At 46.8% G+C, this 14,444-nt stretch overlaps 1 protein-coding gene across 7 annotated transcripts in view; it reads left to right on the plus strand.

Annotated features, from left to right (window-relative positions):
* LOC121599732 (ecdysone receptor) overlaps positions 1–14,444 on the plus strand; it is a 186,505-nt gene that overhangs the window by 12,227 nt on the left and 159,834 nt on the right. Inside the window, exon 1 of one of the 7 annotated variants that reach the window (XM_041927770.1) lies at positions 3,664–3,758. The exons of 2 other annotated variants lie outside the window; for them this stretch is intronic. The gene's annotated coding sequence lies outside the window, so the exon portion shown is untranslated. Of the gene's footprint in view, positions 1–3,663; positions 3,977–4,028; positions 4,119–14,444 lie in introns of those variants that run through there. 4 more of the 7 variants (XM_041927773.1, XM_041927769.1, XM_041927774.1 and 1 more) reach the window with 4 other exon arrangements.

Raw genomic sequence — 14,444 nt, forward strand, 5'->3', positions numbered from 1 at the left:
CAACATTTGACTTTGTGATGTTTTGTGGATAGGAATGTCGGAGGACAAATGGGGGTAATGTTTAGATATATTAGGATTCTGCCAAGAGAATGATATCTCTCAAAAAACCTGAGCAAAATCATAGAATTGCGCAAGTGTAAAGGCATTTCATTTTATGTCATTAAGTTATCGTATGCTCTTTTACGCTCCGGAAATCATCAGGAAGATTAATGCAAGATTCTAGGAATATGTTTTTAATTTTCTCCCGTTTACCTTCGACAATCTCATTATCCTGCGCCGTTCTCGTAAGGTAGAATTCATGATGTTGCACGCTGCACGGACGGTTGAGAAACCCCGAGGGCCACTCGGGCTACAGCGCACCCCACGGCCCAAGGTTCAGCTATGAAGTTTTACGACTTAATCATAAAATTCAAAATCGAATTCTCCTGCGCAAGATTCTCTGCGCCCGCTCTTGTGCAACGGTCCGATTGTGCCGATCGATCAATGCTGAAACGAATGGGGCTCCGATGTTGTGCTGAGCAGGAAAAAAAGCACAACTTTAGAATTTATGCTTCAACTTGCCCGTTGGTTTGCCCTTGAGGTCAGTCGTAAGCAATCACGGGAAGATACAAGTTTTCCCTAAACGTGCGGAGAGTTAGATTGTGCATCGGGTTATAGCTTCATCCCGAAGGCATCATTTGGAGACGCAGTGGGTTCGTTGGTGCATGCAAGAATTTGATGGGGATTGGTCTTTTATGTTTAGAAACGTGTTCTTTACAAGAGATTACAAGGCTGTTCGAATGGATGAGATGAACGCATGAGACAGTGGATGCATGTGTGTATTATTGGACAATTTTAAAAGCAACAGTTTTCTGATTTACCAAAGCTTTTTTTGAGATACGGCATTGAGTTAAGAGCTACTTTGCAGAGATAACACTCCCTTCTGTCTTTCGGTAACGGCAGGAAGTACTTTCTAAATTTCACGTTATCGCATGGTGATAACTTAAAGTGATACACTTGCAAGTGTCAATGTACTTCATTCGTCATTAAAATAGCCCACAGCTATGGCAGAGGCCTTTTTATTGTTAAGATTATTGTACCAGGACCAAGCGGATTAGTGAAAGAGATTGAGCATTGAACTTCTACCCTTGTCGGTCCACACATATGTCCCTCAACCAGTTGGGCTGTGAAGAGCACTCGTAAACTGACCGTTATGATCAGCTTTTTATTGACAGGGATCAGGTTGAAGTTTTGCAGTTGCGAGCTTCATTGGGCGTATAGAGAATGGTTGTAGGCCCTCGTCCATGCTAAGAGGACACCGTTCGCAAGGCTAGCCTAAGTCACCCGCAGTGTTCACGCCGTGTAGCGAACGTTCATAAAAATAAATCTTATCCCAGTTTGTCGATTTTTTTTCTGCAGTGTCATTTGACCGCACCGTGAGCGGAACTAAAACTCCACTTCAACGAACTGCTATTTGCCGCTATTCGTACCTCTCTTCCCCATAGACACTGTCCCACGGGCTGTAGACACACACACACACACACACAGAGCTCGTTTCGTTGGTGGGCATAAGATGTATGGTGTAATAAATTCGCATTCCCCCGCACCTGCTCTCTTTCGTCGAGATGCATTTTTGTGGCACTGGTTCCCACTCGCTCGTTCGATCTTCGCTTCTTCAATTTCGATCAGTTTGAATCGTTTGCTGTTTTCGAGGGCAGCTTAGGCAGCGTTCACAGCACGGGATGAATTTCCGAGGAAACGGGGCTTGGGAGAGGTGAAAAAACAATAGTCAGTGCCAATGAATCATACCGTTCCGAGCGAAAAGGTCGAAGATCGTTCGGAATTGCGCTAGAAACCAGTTAGCGGCCCGGATCGGAATAGGCAAAGGGTGAAAGCGAGATGGCAGAGCAAGAGCAATGTGTCGCGATCGATACCAAAGCCACCCGCTTCGCCGCGGGTTTCGTTTTAACGGGGGAGCTGTTTAACTACCCTTTTGAGCCTCACGATCACACGTGAGTGAGCGAAGGTGTGGTTTTGCCTTTTGCTGGTCAAGGATTCACCTCGAAGATGTTTTATGCTGTCGTAATCGGCGACTCTCTCAACCCAGGCCGTGGTTAGTGCTTCTGGTCGTCTCGAGATAGCAATCGGAACGTATCGTGGAATGATGGACTCAGAAAATATTGGAAAAAATGTTGAGCAATCATGTGATTGCGGTCTAAGCGACAGATATTGCAGTATTGGAAAAGCTATTGAAATAAACACGCGGTCAGATAATCGGACAAAATGTGATCTATGTCTTTTCTTTCGATGGTGATCTCCTGTTCAGAATTCTTATCTGAAAGCCTATTCTTACAAAGCTGTGGAGATCGGCTAAACACGATTGGTTTCAGCACATTCTCTATAAGTCATTCGCTTTCTTGCCTTCCGATCGTTTGTGCCGATTCGCATGTTGGTATGTAGTTAAATTGTCGCCTGTCGGTAGGGAATGAACGGAGGAAGATCGACTAACACGATAACAAGTATGCATTGGCAATGTTTAGGAGATAAATAGCACCGCGAGACATTTTGTTGGTTTTGTCGATTTCGTTCCCTTCCTAATGCGGCATCACCTTGGCGTTCGTGAGAGTTTATTGTTTCAGGCGATCGCCGGTCTCCAAAACGATCACCTCGGCAAGAACGCGAGATGCTTCTTGATCTCTTGGCTGGTTGGAAAAAGCGCTTACTCTTCAATAGGAAAGAGAAAGAGGGAGGTAGAGACAGAAATCGCAATGAAAGGGATCGCTATCTGAACCGGTTCTGTGGAGAGATGTGATGTTTCGTTGGACAGAGTCGTTTCCCCATTTTATAGCCGGTGGTTGATATGGTGTAGTAAATCTTGTCCCTTCCAACAGCTGCTGTGCCTTTCCCGGTGAGACATCACCTCTAAGGTCGTGATCTCTAAAGTGTGTTTAGATTCGTTTGATGAGAGTTTAGTGCGTCCTTTCTAGAATCTAGATATGTTGAAATTTGAGTTCTTCATTCAATCGAAAACTGTCTTGAAAAAGTAATAATTTAAAGTGAACATAGCTCCATCAATGCTGTTCTTAATGTTCAGTTTTTCGATGTCTACCAATCGCAAAACTTCAACAGCTGACTCCGTTAAGGTCTGGCAGCATTCTCTCGAACTCATCTCGCTAGATGCGCTGTGCCGCGCTGTGAGAACCTCGCTCAATAGCAACCTTTTCTTCCCTTTTCTTCCATTGAAGCTCTTCTCGGCACTCTGGGAAGCAGTTCGAATGCAACAAATCCCTTCAACCATCTGCATCTCCACACAGGTCGCCACAATGGTATGGGTATTCCCGTGTGTGTGTGATCGTCAAACGTTCTCCGGCTTGTGGACCTGTTTGAAGAGAGTGAGAGACAGAGCTCTAGAGCTGTCTACTCTCGAACCTTCCTTCGAATGCGTCGTCGTCGTGAGTGCTCTCGGGCTGTTTGGTCAGCAGCAGCACCCCGTTTGGAGCAGAGTGCAGCTCAGGTGGAGGAGTTCGCGCGTGTTCGCGCCCCAAACCGAAGCAACCACCACCAGCACCACCCCCATTGCGTGTGGGGTGGCACGGCGTCACTCAGCGGTGTAATGTACTCTCTCGCACCACTCTCAGCGCACTGGGGTTTGGTTTCGCTTGGGGCTGCCGTGGCCATACTGCGAGCGGTTAGTTTCTCACCATTCACGGATGCGTTCGGGCTTCTGGCGTCTCATCGGAACGGACCGTGCTCGGCTCTTTGCGCTAAATTAGACGTGTGTAAGGTGTTGTTTGTTAGAAGTTTGCTGCCGTCCCCACTCCGTTTTGATTGTTGTTTGGTGTGGGTGCCACGGATCGCTGTTGAAGTACACGATTACGGGACGCAGACAGTGCATCTCTCTAAACTACACACACTTCATCAGAGAGTGAATTCACATTGTACGTCATTTCGTCGGTGTGTCGCCGTCTTCAAACGTGTCTTCAAATGTATTATTTTGGTAAAGTGTTTGACAGTGTAGCTTGTAGCGCATTTTGACATGTATTTCGATCTTTCGCTGCATCGCTTTGATAAGAAGCGACCAGAAATCGAGTGCACCTTACCAGATGCACCTTGTAAGCGCCGCTGCCCCGTGTGCAAGTGTAGGTAAATCTCAACCGCGATGTCGCGCGAGTGTAAACTTAGCGCTTCCCTCTGCGTCTGGGCCTTTGTGCCGCTGTGTCTGTGTGTGTGTGTGCTCTTGATGGTGTAAGTGGGATGGTGGTGGGAAAACCACGCGATTTCCTTTCCCTTACAAACGTGTGTGTGTTTGAGATTGAGTGTGTTGATGGGTTTTATTTCGGATTGTTTGTGTTTTTTCGCTTCTCATCCCTAGTCCCCAGATCAAAGCCCCAAATTGAACGTCCGGATTCGTTCTGTCTGCTGCCCAGCAGTGGACCATCGCGTCTTTTTCTGTCTGTGTGCGTCTGTTCGTGTTTAGAGATCGTTTGTGACGGTGTGTGTATGTGTAGTTGATTTCATGTTCGTGTCGCTGTTGGTTTGGATTCGAACCGGTGGCGGTTTCGTGGAGATACAAGCTTAAAGCTGTACGACGAGTGGGAAACCCCCATTTTTTTAGTTTGCTGTGGCTCTGTTTTATATAAGCGTTTCTATTACTTCAGTTTGTTTTGTAGTTTTATAGTTAAAGTGCATAGCAGTTGTACAATTCTCTTTCACAATTCAAACGGTCTCGCAAGTGTACATTCTAATGATGCGACATTAACAACATCCAACCGAACGTCACTCACCGCTGATTTCTAACGCTCGTTCGACATTTCATCGCGCGATCGAATACGGAAAATGTCATCCACTACCCCGCGCCTGTATTTGTTCGTTGTGGTGGTGGTGGTGGTGTGTGTATGTGCGCGAGCTTGCTTCCGGTTTTCTGGGTTGAATTCCAATTAGGCAGCCAGCGGCAGCAGCAACAACAGCAACCCGAAAGCCTAGCCTAGCCCGGTTTTAGGTCACTATTACTACCAATCTGCTTGCTACATACTTCCAAAGGTAGGTGGAGCACGCCAGAAGATGGGGATGAAAATACGAGAAAAATTGTAAATAGACGGCCGAATTGGGGAAAAGTATAGTGCGATAGAGAGAGAGAGAGAGAGAGAGAGAGATAGAGCGAGAAACGAGCCCGGTAAATATATGATTGGCTTTTTTTTTGTTAACGTAAATATTACGCTAGAAAAATTCCTTTCGATACCACCACCGTACCCTCCCTACTCGGGATGGCGTGGAGAAAATGTGGGAAAACGCATGATCGGTTAACGGTATTGTTTACGGGCTTCTGGCTTCAGGGGAAAGGCGCGCGCCCGCACCCAATATATTGTTCACCAAGCACAGCAGTAGTTCGTGAAGCTGATCGGATGAGCACTGTGGTGTACGGATAGAACTACCGGGTTTGGAGTAAAAACAAACTAGGAAGGTTCAGCTTTGAAAAAAGGTGGATGAAAACTCGCGTCCAGCTCTAGACACACACACACACATACAAGCGTTCGGCGGGCGAATAAAAGGGAAATAGTGTGCTTGCTTGCTATATGGAGCAGTGAGTGTTTTGTGCGTTTGTATGTACTTTCTGGTGTCCGCTATGTGCTGCTCTCTTTCACTTGCTTTTGAGCGTAATTCATCGCGCTTCTCAGTAACAGAGTGTAGCGCCAAAATTACATTAACGTTTACTTTTCGATTTTTTTCACGCTCTTGTACGCACAACGGTTTCCCTTTTGTAGTCAAAAGTTGTGTAGTTTTCGATAAATTGCTAATTTGATGTTTAAATGCTCTTGAGAGTAAAAAGAAGGACCGTATTGTACTTTATGAAGTTGGGTGTGTAAAATGTATTGGAATTTTGCGGTCAATCGCTTGGACTAGACGCGTATTGTAGTTGTCAAAAGCGTGACTGTTGACGTGACCAATCAGAGCGTAAGAGCGTTCAACGCTCGAAAAGACCGACCTTTCGCTTGTATTTTAAAAAAATGAGTTGTTAATCAATGTCTCTTAATTCCTGACGTAACGTAACAACACTGAACAAGAGACTGTATTATTTGTCTTATTTACAATCGTTAAAAGAATTTCATTGTTTCATAACAAACGATAAATGTGGTATTTTAAATATCCACCAAACTGCAACCTAGCGTGCATGAATATCTTTTTATACAAACCAGTGTGTAAACGATTGTAAAATCGAAAAAAAGTTTTCATTTTCTAGCTCATTGTGCCAGCTACAAGGGAGCATTAGAAGCAGTAAACCAAAAAAAAAAACACACACACACACACACTGATCCAGCCAGGGAGCCCTAATTGGAGTTGTAGTTTCCGTCGGTTGGCTGCATTCAAATGAGACGCGCAGCACCACCTTGGCCCTATTTCCCCGGGTGCATGAAAAACGCTTTCGTTTCTTCTAGTACCGCTCCCGGCCTGGGCCGGCTCCCGGAAACACCCTCTCTCTGATGCCCCTCTGTGTCTTTGTCGTCGTCGGCCCCCTGTGCACGGTATTGTTGCTCCCCCTTCTGGATTTAGACTGTTTTTTCTTCTTCTTCTAATGCAACGCGCGTTCTAAGTCAGTGTTTAGAGACCGACACAAACGCACCCTCTTGTTCGCAGATGGCGTCCGTGGCACGGTCTGTGTGTGTGTGTGTGCAACGAGTTTAAAAATTGTTGTGTTCTATTTTACTTTTTGTTTGTGGTTCGGTTCGATGGGTTTTCCCCTCGTTTGGTACAGCGGCCGCCATAGGAAAACAATACAAGTACACACACTCACATACACACTGACGAGAGGGAACGTTTGTGTGCGATTTAGGCCTTGTTTGGATGCACTTTAGACGTGTTTAAAAAAAAAAGATAATAACTTCATTTCTAATGTAATTTATTTCATGGAGCTCGACTAAAAAATGTGGTTTAAAGGGAAACTCAAATGCCTTAACTCCTTGCCTGATTGCTATTAGAATTTAATGCCCAATTTTCATCCAGGTGCTTAGGAATACTCCATAAGTTGTTTTGTAACCTTTCCATTTAAACTAATCTCTTGACGGCGTCTCCCTTTTTGCACAGGATGTGTTAGACACCCGTGACACGCAAAAGACAGCCGCACAGCATCTTCATTAGGTAACTTGTGAGTCCTATTTCGCAGCAATTGCACTCGGCCGAACCTACCATAATCTGTCGCCGACTTCCTTTTCCCACCTTGTTGCATAGTCAATGTGCGCTTCAATCGCGCGCTGCATACGATCAGCATGTACTTTCGACCGCTGCATGATCCCAATTCGCGCGCTGCAAAATGCATTCGGGAGGCTGAAATTACGCATTCTACAGCCGAGGGCAGTGTGGCATGCAACAAAGGGTGCAACAAAGCTCCACCGTCCTCATCGATGAAGAAACATGCAAGATAGTTTTTTTTTGTATTATTTGTATTCCTCCTCTTCGTGATGTTTCCTGATCTGATTTACGGTGTGTATGATTGGGTTTGAAAAATAGCTGTTAATTGAACAGGACTCGTGACGATATTTATAAGACGATAAATTGTCTCACCGCTCGTTAGCAGGAGTGGGGAGGGAGGGCACCGTTTTACAATTTATTACATCGCTCGAGCACCATTTCGGAACGGGTGCGCGAGATAACGAATGACTCCTTACATATTTACCTCTTCCCGATCTGGTTCGACCCCCGACCTGCGGCGAGGAAAAGGAGTGAGAAAAGGGGAAGGCGGAAAAAAGAGCGATGGTTTGCAGAGTATTTGCATAAAGTAAATTCCAGCTCTGATGAAGATGTTTTATTAATGTGCACCGGTGGGCCACTCTCGTGTTGCAGCGGGAATACGACGAGCGGAGGAAGCAGCAGGCGGAGGTCTCTTACACTCGCTCGATTGATTCCCTTTTTCTTACCCACTCGCGCCTCATCGACCACTACTGTGGTCAATAATTTTTCATTCATTATGAATGCAACTGCGGCTGCGTTTCTTTGCGCTGCATGCGATTGTGCGAAGCAATCGCGAAATGCGAAAACGCAGCAGAAAACACAACACTTCGGCCTCGGCGTGTCCGTCTCTCGTCTAGGGTTCGAAGGACCTTCCCATTGTCAGGGCAGGAACTTCTGATGGGGGAGGTGCAGTTGTGCCCGTGTGCAGTGCTGCTGTTTGCCGTGTCTCCGTGTGTGCGAAACGGTTCGAAGCCCAGTGCCCGCGGAGCGTGCGTGCTACCGCCGCGGAGGCTCTTACGCAGGGAAAGGAGGCAAAGAAAGTGACGTTGCGAGGGCATTAGCCTAAGGTGTAAGTGGCTTTCCTATTTGCTTTGAAGAAGCTTCCTGTATTGGGAAAGGTTGGCTATTTCTCATTCTGCAATGCAAACGGGTGCCACAGTCGACGTACGACGACGACGGCTGAAAAGTGCACACATTCGCTCTGCGTAAGTTGACGCTCTTTTGCGGTATGGAGGACATTTGTCGGCTGCCACCCCGTACCCCCCATCGGTGGTGTCGGTCTTGGTGGTGTCGTGTTTTGTATGTAGATTCGGGTTTTATGCATACTCGTTTGCCGTATGCATTGCGTACAGCGAGAACACAGTTCGATTTACAGCTCCACCGTCGGGTACACTGGGTGGGATCTTAAGCAGCACTTTTCCTGCTAAAGGACATTCAATCATGCGACGGTTTTTGAAAGCCATTGCAATAAAAATGGTTTAACGACTGCAAAGAGCGGGTGCGGATGTGTACCATGCCTTTAATGTGTGGGGAGAGGAGAGGGGGCTGCAGCTTTACTGTGCCAACGGACCGAAAAGGACTAACGAGAAAAAATCGATCCGGATTAAGTAGGAGGATATTCATGAAATCGATGCGCAAAACGGAGAAGGAGGATGCGGAAGGCGAAGGAGGAAAATATGCAAATCTAATGCCTTGTCCTTGAATTTTCTGGTGTTCCTGTGCTGTGGTGTGTGTGTGTGTGTACGGCTACTCCTGGCGCTTTTGTTCCTGGTTACTTACTGCTGTTGCTGCTGATTTAAATATCCGTTACTCCATCCGGTGTCCGTTTTCGTTTTGCGAGTAGATGTTAAATGCTTTGACTTCGTTGTGTGTTGTTTTGGTGGTACAATTGTCGATATAAATGGTTGTTTTTGAGGAGTTTATGTAAGGAAACATTAAAATGTATTGCTTTAGAAGGTCAATAGTGCAAAACATTTGTACTATTATTTTTTAAATATTTACTTGTTGGTCATTTTTGTGGAACCACTGAGCATAAGAAAATCAATGTTTTCAAATTTAAAAGTTCGTCCCAACTAGTACACCAAATACTTCGTTTCGAAGCGTCCCTCAAGTCGGGTCGAAATGGGTAGCTTTTGAAGTGGAAAATCACATCACCAAAGGAGAAGAAGCGTACTCAGGGAGGAGCATTTGTGCAACCTTGGCATCCCGAAGTGCCATCATTGAGTGATTGATTGGATTTCCGATTGCAATAAGCGAGGAGCTGTGTGTGTGCGAGAGCGCGGAACATACTCGAGACATGACAGGACGTCGAAGATGCCGGTACGTGTTGTTAGCTTCAATAAATAAAAGCTTTGGCTATGTGCACGCAGGGGCAGCGAAGTGCAAGATGTGGCGCTGCATACAATAACACAATGCCCCAATGGTTCGCCATTTTGTGTACCGCCAGTGGGAAGGGGAGAGAGGTTTGTGCATTCTTTATTGAACGAGTTTAGAGAACTAAAGCTTCGAGAAATAGTCGCATGTGTCACTTCATTTTCTCGCAGCAAATGGCAATGGGGTTTGTTTTAACTTGACTCTTCAATAGAAACACCAAACGCCTCTTTTGCTCTCACGGCCGCACCGTGTACTTGTAGAGCCAATTTTCCACCTTTTCCAGCGAGCGAGCAATTAAAATATGCTTCACAGCTAAACGTCCCCCATCCGGTTGACAATTGTTGTTTGGCCACATCTAATTCGACTCGGCCTTAGGGAAGCTCGCTGGTGGCAGGGGGGTGGGCTTAATCTGCCCCAAATGGCTCAAGCCGCTGGCTCACCACTCACCCGCAGGGAGTCCAACTTAGGGGCTTTGTCTTTGCGAAAAGTTACGTCGCTTGTGAAGGAAAGCGAGAGAAACAGAAAAAAACCACGCGTTTTCGTTGGCGGTTTCTGGGGGAGGAGGCGCATGGTTTCAGTTTCGTCGCGCAGCTTGACCACGCCGATGCACAAACAATTAAAAGCGAACTCGGCGCTCGTGCTCGATTGCAAAATGGTCAGAGCGAAACATCGCGAAATGACCGGCAAACGGGCCAGTGGAATTGTGTTTTTTTTTTCATTCCGTTTTTTTCTCAAGACGGAACCGTTGGCGCGAGCGATTGGTGTGGTGTTAGTGGTGGAAGCCCCCCGTTGGGAATGTTGCATTGGATTTCACACAACACTGTCTGCGAAAGCGTGGTGGTGGAGTCTGATTAGCTCATCGGTTCAGCTAGCGGGCTCGGTTGGCCATAATGTGCCAGTAATGCACTTCGGTCGTTCCCCGGTGGGACAAAACGCACGGTGCACACGGTCCGGTGTGGTCCGGGTACCCTTGCACTTAGCGGTGGCGCTGAAAGTGCAATGTTGGTGGATTTTCGTTTTCGCGTAAAGTGAAACAGTAACGGTGTTACGAGTGACATTTAAGGTTAAATGTAAACAATTTGAAGCAAATGGGAGCTCGCGAAGAGTGTATATTACTTAAGAGACGATAAAGCAGTTCTGATTAGACTTATATAAAATTGTTTTTAGTATTTTAATTACTAAAATATGACCAAGTAATGCATCTCTTCGACGTTTGATTTTGCTTCTGCAAACGTCTTCCAATGGTTCACTCTCGGTCTCGCTGATGTATGGCTGAGGTCATCCTTCCACCCTTAAAAGTGAAGCAAGACACACCGCACCACAAGCCGTCCATCCGAGTGTTGCACTTTCCCGCCCCAAGCCGTATGGGCAGCGGTCGATAACCTGCTGCAGCGGCACATAAAAATAGCGCTACCACTGGTGACAGTTTTTTTTCCATTCCAGCTTTTGCAACGCAGTTTTTCACCGACCGACGGACCGCTTTCACACTCACTCTCACTCATGTGTCGGTGTGTGCATCGGGGTGCGCGGTCCACACTCTCCTAACCTTGACCCAAAAGTGTGTTCAGCATTAGCAGGTGTGTACGAGAGCGCGCGTTCCGTTCGTCCAAACACACGTTTGCAACGCCATCCGGCTGTTGTGTTGCATTTTCGTGTCATTCTGGTGGTCGGCGTGTGTGTGCATTTTCCACCCACTTTTCACACACACACACACTGGGGCTGGTTTTGCGTGCTGCACTCACACCCACGCTGGTTGTTACTTTGTCTAATTGTGTAGTTGTTACCATCCCCAGCGTTTGATACCATTAATCCTCCCTCCCCTTGCGCATTACCCTACTGTCAATTGGCTAATTTGTGCGCGGCATTACTTCGTTTCGGTAAGGTATGCGCGCGCCAGCATGGATAGGGCATGGAAATCGAAACCGACGGCGTATACTGCTTGCGTATGCAAGATGGTGAGCTTTTCGCGTGCACATGAACGTCCTACCCCTGTTTTTTGTTGTTGTGTGGTGTCGATGTATTGGGCCCTACCTTTGGGGGTCTCTTGGAACAACATAGACAAAAGAGCAAATAGGATGCCTTCACCTTTGAAAAAAATAAAACCCCACACTCACTCACACACACACCTATAACTGCTGTCGAAGGTTTCCTAACCGAAAACGGTTCAACGAACCCACCCTCGCGCACGATCCGCGGTTGTGCGGGCGAAAAGGCAGAAGCAGCACGCCCTGATGTCCCGGCGGACGATGATAGTGAAACTTTAGCGTGTGGTGTGCGCAGTTTTTTTTTGTGTTGCCGCTGTTGCTCTTGTTGTTGCTTCCTTTCCATTTCGGTGTGTTCGTTTGAAGCATGAATGTCAGCGCATGCTAATTAAACTCATTCGTATGCGTATTACGAACGACGGACCGGGTCCCGGGCGGGCGGCGATATCGGCCGGATAGTGTACACCGTTTTCATACACTAATATGCTGCTGCTTTTGCTGATGAGGCGGGCTCTGGCTCATGCTTCGGCGAATAGGTGTGCCTAGCAGTCATAGGTGTGTGTGTGTGTTCGATCTATTGGTGGGGTGTTGTTTGTGCTTGGAAGGAGTAGGAGCGGCTAGAAGCTTCGTTTGGAATAATGCCTAAGATAAAGTAACTTGCGCTCTCTGTAACTGTTGGAAGCGTCTTCTACAGAATCACACATATTCATGAGCGGAAGAGTTCTACTTGGTGTGTGCTTAATTCAAGCGTCGTGTGGGAATATATTGTCAAGCCGTAACAGCATACCCGTTGCATAATCCTAATGAGTTAAACAACCATCATCGAATATCAACTACGCGCGATGTCTCTCATAGGAGCCCCAAAATTTGCTAACGAATGCTTGAAATGCGTAGAAAAATCTTCAATGTGCATTACATTCTCGGTGGTTTCAAGAACGTTAACCGTGACGCGTCTTGTGCAAGCCCATGCACTGACGCATGGTACTATCGGGATGCTGCTCCCGTAGACCCGTTTTGACGCAATATAAGAACCACTCTATCGATTAGTGATTTGCAGTGAAACAATCCCAACGTTTTACGCAAGTCTTTGAGGTCATTTACGTCGTCTGGTGAGTCTGTAGAGTATTTCTCACGCTTAAACAGAGACGAACCGAAACAAAACACTGTCCAGCCCAGTGTCGTTTGCAACACCGTAAAAGGTACGGTCCTGCAGCTAAAGCTGCGAAGAGGGAGTTTGATTTAAGTGTTCGACTTAAAATAAATAATACCATCAAGCCAAACAATCACGCCCCGGCCGGCATTATGCTAATTGTGTTGCTAAAGCTCGTCTCTCACACCAGAGAGTAGAAAAAACGAGCACAAAGATTACGAGATGACGGCGCGCGCTGTGTGTGTGTGTGTGACGTGTTTGATTGGTTCATTGGCAAGAGGCATGAAACTTGAGTCCGTCTCTCTGGATAAGGGCAAAACCGGGCCATCATACCATCTCGCGTTAGCCATGCCTGCTGTGTGACATTTGCAATCGCTTTCGATGGAGTTGGAGCAATCTAAGATTCCTTGCTCGAGCATATAGACTCGATTAAAGGAAAAAGGATGAACAAAAAAAAAACGATGCTTACGTTAGCCAAAAATCAAATGTACAGCCCAATATTGGCAAGGCTTGTCATTCGGTTTATCGCATCGACAGTTATCGTGACGTAATAAGAAGTACATATCCTTCCGAGTGGTTCCTTTTAAATTGCATCCAATCAAGAGTTTAGTCGACATTTCGTAGGATGTTCCTTTGCTTTAGTTTAGTTTTTTTTTCATACTCGTAAACGTTTCCATCGGTTTACTTGCGCTCTCCGTGGCGTCTTCCGCGTGTCTGGACCGATTGGTTTGTTGTTTTGCCAGTTTCGTTTTCACATCTTCCCGTCCGTTAGCAAACTGTGGCGCAAAACGTAGTACTGTCTCGAATTTATTGGCCCAAAACATTATGGTCGCTGTCGTCCGTCGGTGTCGTCGTCGTCGTTGTGGGCAGTTTTTGTTTTGTTGTTTGGCATTTTTTACGTTTCTGCTTCTTCCGAATTTCTTGTTGCTCTGCCAGCGTCCGTTTGTAGTCAAAATGGACCCTTACGGGCTCAACGCCACACCGTGGTGAAGGAGGTATAGGGACGAGAAATAAGTAAATAAGAAAATAAATAAAATATTGCAATATCAGCTCCCCCGACAGCAACGACGACGACGATTGTCGCCCGATTGTCGATAAGTTTCGTTTTCGTTCACCTTAACCGTGCTCTCCCGAAAAAAAAGTGACTTACGGAAAGAGAAAAACGAAACCGACTGCATGGGGGCAGAACGGGGGGGGGGGCACAGGGGTGGGTGGGTAACAGGAGATGGCCGACCGCCCGTTTGGTGTTGGAAATGGTGAACAGGCAAAATAAAATAACAAATCTAACCGAACCGATTGCGAACATTCCGAGCTGTCGAAGACGAAACATGATGCGAATGGAGGCAGTGAGCAAAAAAAAAACAAAAAAGTGAAGCGCTCGCACGAGTCAAAATAAAACAGCCACAGCCAGCAAAGCACAATAGACGACGAAAACGGCACGTATCGGTGCCAGTTGCCAAAAGCTTACGCTCCCCAAAACGGGACCCGAGTATCCGAAAGAATACGGCGACATTGTCGAACGTCAGCCCAGCCAGTGAGGCCCAGACGGTGGCGACAATGCCAGCGGCAAGATGAGAAAAAGAGACCTCGTTGCACTTTTCCCGCACCGAGGTCCGGTTGCACTTGGCAGGCATAATGGGGATGGAATAAATTTCCACTGCTAGCCGGACAGAGGGTTTCGCTTTCTGGGTGGGTCTCGTCCGCCGCTTGGCAACACAAAGGCTGAGCAGTTCCGG

The sequence above is a fragment of the Anopheles merus genome, chromosome 3L, assembly GCF_017562075.2.
Source record: "Anopheles merus strain MAF chromosome 3L, AmerM5.1, whole genome shotgun sequence".
Lineage (NCBI taxonomy): Eukaryota > Metazoa > Arthropoda > Insecta > Diptera > Culicidae > Anopheles > Anopheles merus.